The following is a 6,234-nucleotide window of genomic DNA, read 5'->3' on the forward strand; positions in this document are numbered from 1 at the left end:
ATCTCCATCGCCGCCGTCAAAGTCAAGACGATCCAAAACTATAAGCTTCTTGGGCCCTAAAACTTAAGGCTAAAACGATCCACACATGCGGGACCCGACGACCCCCCCTCACGACCGACGGCCATTAGGTCGCCGGCTGCGGAGAGCCGTCGGAAGACGGCATGGGAAGGAGCGGCTCTCCTGTGGCGGCGGCTAGCTTTCGCTACAGGAGGAAAACGATAGCGGGCTAGGTAAATCGTGAGAAACTACCAGTCCACACATGCATGCGACCACCCAAGGAACCGTAGCAGCCAGGTCAACGCGACAGTATGGCCCACACGCAAAATCGCTAACCACACCCATCGAGTCGCGATCCACGTTAACAAAATTTTGACCAAGAGTCTACATGAAATCACTAATAGAGGAGTACTCGTTGCAAAGATCACTCCCACCTTTCTAGGTTGCGACAAGTGGCGCGACTTGTCGCAACCTAGGAGTTTTCCCTTTTTTCGTAGATCTGTTTATTCAAAATGTTTTATTTCTTAAGCCGTGCATCCAAATCTCGAACGGTTTTGACAATTAGATTCCTGTTGTCGAGATCTTAAAAACTAGATCCCATGTCGATAGGTTTTGACAAAATGTATTTTCATGAAAAAACCGGACCAAAAAACGAACAAGGAGCACGGTTTTTTTCCTTTCCGAAAGAGGCACGCCCGTGCCTCTCGCTAAATCACAATTGTACCTCTCGGGGAAGCAAAATTGTGCCTCTCGCGAAAAAAAGAGAAAATACGTTTTTTCCGTTTCTGAGAGGCACCGCCGTGACTCTCGAGAAAGCACAACCGTATGTATCACGAAACGAAAAAAAACAAAAATGCGTTTTTTCTTTCTGAGAGGCACGGCCATGACTCTCACGAAAGCACAACTGTGCCTCTCACGAAAGCAAAACCGTGACTTTTGCGGAAGGAAAAAAACAGAGAACGTGTTTTTTTCCGTTTCCGAGAGGCACAGCCGTGACTCTCGCGAAAGCACAACCGTGTCTCTCGCGGAAGCAAAACCGTGACTCTTGCGGAAGAAAAAAACAGAAAACACATTATTTTCCGTTTCCGAGAGGCACGGCCGTGTTTCTCACGAAAGCAAAACCGCGCCGCTCGCGGAAGCAAAACCGTGACTCTCGCGAAACAAAAAAAATGTGTTTTTCGCGCAAAAAAAAGTTCCGAAATTGTTTTGGTCCAAGTGTTAAGAAAGACCGGTGGAAAACCGAACGTCGAAAAAACCTGAAAAAAAATCATTTAAAAAGTTGAAAATGCGTGCGAAAAAAAAACAAATCCGAAGGAAGTGCCTAGAGCGCGACACGTGACGGGCGGCTGAGAGCGCGCCAAGTGGCGCTGATCACTGTGAGGCTCCTGAAGGAGTGCTCGTTAACTAGTTGCTCTTGAGTCTACAGCCACCATGTAAATGTACATGCCAGTATCTCAATTAAATACACGTGCGTGCGCTCGGTAAGCAAGCAGGTCGCGGTCAAACAAGTGGGTTAAACTGAACGCGAAATCTTTCCCAGGTATAGAGGCTTGGTTATTATACATACTTGTCCAGATAGCGTGCTATAGCACTGCCCCTGACTGCGCCTGGCCTAGGGCCCTTTCTCATCTCCACACAAAGAAAGTGACTGACCCAATTGTAGTTTTCAGTCTCTTGACACATGCACCAACAAAAAGATTGAACGATCTTAACAACTAAAATTGTGACCTTAAGTATGAAAAATTACAAGATCTGAACAACTAAAAATATGAACCTAAGCATGAAAAAAACATGATCCAAACAGCTAAAAATCATGAACTTGGTACTGTTGGAGAAATCAAAATATTTATGGTCCACCAGAAAATCTTTGACAAAGAATTGTTCTTCTCTTTGCAAGGAAAAGAGAGTTTTATTCCATATCGAGAGAGTTACAGTTGAGAGGTAAAAGATCCTCAATACATGGTGGACCTAGGTGCAACCACACAGCCGTGGTACACTCTAAACGACTATAATTTGCCAAACGGTCTGCAACTTTATTTTGATCCCTAGATAATTTCTGGGGAATAAACTCCCGGTCTTTCATCAACTCCTTAATTTCATCCACCAGATGTCCATAGGCAGAACGAACTAGTCCATCTCCTGTAAGACTAGACAAAGCTTCACTTGAATCAGATTGGACAATGTCTGGAAGGTTAGAGTGTTGTAAAACAAGCGCCATTCCTTGCATGATTGCATGTAACCCCGCTTCCAGTGCATCGTTGCAATTGAAAATAAATATGCAGCAAAAATATCTGATCCATTGTGATGTCGGAGAATCACCCTGCCGCCGACCTATCCACTGACAGAGCAACGTAATCAGTAGGAGGAGGAAGCCAAAGTGTAGGAGCCACGACCACTCTTACTTCAGGCAAAGTCCAACCAACAACCGGCATTTTACCCTTAATAATTTCCTCTGTGCTATATTTACTAGCATCTCCAATAGACTTCATATAACTCTCCAAATAGTCCACCGTAGCAGCCACCGGGGGAACCTCTTTATCATGAGTAAGATCATTCCGTAATTGGCAGATGCGCCATATAAGCATAAGAACACGGTCGCGCTCGGCATCATTACAATTAATCAGCAGGTTTAGCAACAACTCTTTCCCACTGTTAATAAGGAGCTGGTCACAGGGGAGCGCCCAGACGCGCCTCATGGCCTCCCAAATGCTACGTGCATGGTTGCATGCAACCAATGCATGGTAGCTATCTTCCTCCACACAATGCTGCAGAGGGGGCAGAAATTTGCGCGACGTGAGATGCCTATACTGCATCCACGCTGTAGTAGTCAACGCACCAGTCGCAGCTCGCCAAGCCGTATGTTTCATGCGTAAAGGAACACACGAATTCCAAAAAGATTCCAAATGGATCGATTCCCGTCGAGGCTAGTGCTCGATGCCCCGCCGGCGAACTGTTCATCATGCACGGCCGTCACCAGGTAGTACGCACTTTTCACGAAAAAATGCATGTTCTTCTCCGGATGCCAGGGAAAGAAATCTTGACGTTGTCTCGGTGAAGTACGGATTTTCAGAATTTCATGGACATCCAACGGCCAAAAATGGTCATTCAAATGTTGCACCATCCAAACCATTATCATCAAGAAAATCAGACACATGGTTGAATCGACAGTTCCCTTTCGGTGTGACCGGCCGAAAGTTATGGCCTCGAGGAATCCAAGGATCCCTCCAAGTACGTATCGACGAACCATCTCCAACCCGCCAAATGATGCCTTTTTTGACCAGTTCCAGACCATGTTCGGTTCCTTTCCACACTGCTGAAGAGTTTCCTATAAATACTATGTCCAATAAATTCCCATTGGGATAGTACTTCGCTCGTAATAATCGTCCACACACAAACTTTGCGAGCAGCGCTTGGTTAAAGACTTGCATGTCACAGAAACCCATACCACCCATGGACTTTGGTAGCCTCATCTTGTCCCAACTTAACCAAGCCGTCTTTCGTTTTCCTTTCTCTACACCCCACCAGTATTGCCGCATTAATCATGTAAGATCATCCAGTACAGACATCGGCAGCCGGAATACACTCATCACACATGTGGTTATGGCTTGTGCAACCGATTTAATTAATAGCTCCTTGTTCAAAGTTGCCATGTACTGTTCATTCCAATCAACGAGTCTCTTACTAAGTCGGGCTTGCACTGTTTGAAATCTCCCCTTATCCATCCCCCCTTCAGGTACAGGCAAACCAAGATACTTAGGATCAAAAACCACTTGAGTCACCTCCAGATTTGACTTAATTCCCGCGGCCTTAGATGACAAACAATTGTCGGAGAAGAGGACAGAGCACTTTGCAGGGTTTATAAGTTGCCCTGATGCCGATGCATAAGTGTTCAACAAATCTCTCACCAACGTTGCATGTTGCATGCAAAGGAGGTGTGAAATAACTGGAGCTCTCCGACATATCTTGATCCCTTCTAGTTCCTCCTCGGTCATTGACTTACTAATCAAAGCAGATAGCGTGTCAGCAACAAACAGAAACAAAAAGGGAGACAATGGATCACCTTGCCGCAGCCCTCTCGATGGTGTGAAAGACTCCAATAATTTACCATTAAATTTGACAGAATATTTCACCAAAGAAACACATACCATAATGCGATCTATCCAAACCAGATCAAAGCCCCATTTAAGGAGGGCTTTCTGCAAGAAGACCCAATCCACACGATCGTACACCTTTGATAGATCCAATTTTTATGCACATAAAGAGGGGCACCCTGCCGCAAAGACTGTACATGGTGAATGCACTCGAAAGCGACAATAGAGTTATCCGACATCAGCCGTCCTGGAATAGACGTGCTCTGATTATCTCAAATAAGATCCATGAGCAAAGGATGTAGCCTATTAATCATGCACTTAGAAACTATTTTGTATAGAACGTTACACAAACTAATGGGCCTAAAATCCTTGAGTTCTTTAGGATGTTGAATTTAGGAATCAGGACGATTGCCATGTCATTAACGCCTTCCGACATAACTCCTGTGTCAAAGAACTCAAGGAGTGCAGCAGTAATTTCAACCTTAAGCACAGCGAGTTGCGTTGATAAAAAACGCGCTGGGAACCCATCTTCACCTGGCACCTTGAGCGGCCCTATTTGGAACAAGGCGTCATATGTTTCTTTCTCCGTATATGGCGCACACAAAGAAGCATTCATCTCGGCCGGCACCTTAGGTAGAATACAATTCAACACCGACTCGGGCGAAAGTGCAGGATCATTTATATAAACCTCCTAGAAGTACGATGTTGCCATCCGCTCCATATCAGATGGAACATGACACCAAGTGCCATCCATACGACGAAGTCGCTGAATATAATTACGCCGTGACGGCCAAACAGCATGACGAGAAAAGTATTTTGTGTTACGATCGCCTTCTTTCAACCACGTGATCTGCGAGCACTGCAACCAAAGCATTTCCTCGCAATACAGTAATTCATCCATCTCATTCATCTTTGTACGGATGAGGACACGATCAGCAGAACTCAGTTTCAACTCACCCAGTTCACCTCTTAGTTTCTCAATCCTTTTTGTGATGTGGCCAAAGTTCTCAGCACTCCACGTACGTAGGCCGGACATGACAGACTTGAGTGAATTTGCAACCTCCCCCGAGTTGCCAGTAGGCCTTTTCTTCGCCCAAGCTTCCGCTATAATTCCAGGAAGTGCTGAATGCCGCTCCCACATAATCTCATATCGTGGTGGGGGATGTTGTCATTGAGGCTCATCGCCGACCTAAAGCTGGACAAGGACCGTGTTGGGGATATAACTATTAGGTGTGACTCGCCCAGGAGGGGCCGGGTCATCCCTATGACGATCCATCTCAAATGAAGCCCAAGATCATATGGCGGTTCATAGATAGGCTTGGTAGAGGGCCCAGACCCAAAAGAGGCTTAAGGCCCATGATTGTAAACCACCATGTATGTAAACTTGTATTGTAAGGCTTATGAGAAAGGTCACCGAGCCGGATACGTTCTATAATCCAGCCGGGACTCTGAGGGCCGCAGGGCGTCAACCTGTGTATATAAGGGGACGACCTAGCGTCGTCTTAGGACAAGAGACAACAGATCGAGAGCCGGGTCAGGCGTATTCGCTCCCTGCTCATCGAAACCCTATTAATACCACATACAACTGGACTAGGCTTTTACCTTCACCGTAAGGGGCTGACCAGTATAAACTCCTCGTGTCCTTTGTTCTGATTAACCCCTTTAAGCTAACCTCATCGCGATGGCTCCATGACTAAGTCCTCACACTAGGACATCTGCCGTGACAATTCCATGATAGTTGGCGCCCACCGTGGGGCTATCGCATGATGGTTTCGAGTTCTTAAAGGGTAACTTCGAAGGGATCAGGGGATACGCTGTGGGCCGGATGACCAAGAGTCGTCGCGGCAGGCTCTACATCGACGACGCAGGCTGGGGCCCCGAAGCCGGCTCAATCACTAGTAGAAAATGGGCCTATTATCCCGGTTCGTAAGGGCCTTTTGTCCCGGTTCCTGAACCGGGACTAAAGGGACGGTACTAATGCCCTGTTCCTTTAGTCCCGGTTCAATCCTGAACCGGGACGGATGGGCCTCTACGTGGCCTGTGTGCGGAGCCCAGGCTGGAGGACCTTTGGTCCCGGTTGGTGGCACCAACCGGGACCAATAGGCATCCACGCGTCAGCATTTTTGTGACTGGGGTTTTTGTTTTT

The sequence above is a fragment of the Triticum aestivum genome, chromosome 3A, assembly GCF_018294505.1.
Source record: "Triticum aestivum cultivar Chinese Spring chromosome 3A, IWGSC CS RefSeq v2.1, whole genome shotgun sequence".
NCBI lineage: Eukaryota > Viridiplantae > Streptophyta > Magnoliopsida > Poales > Poaceae > Triticum > Triticum aestivum.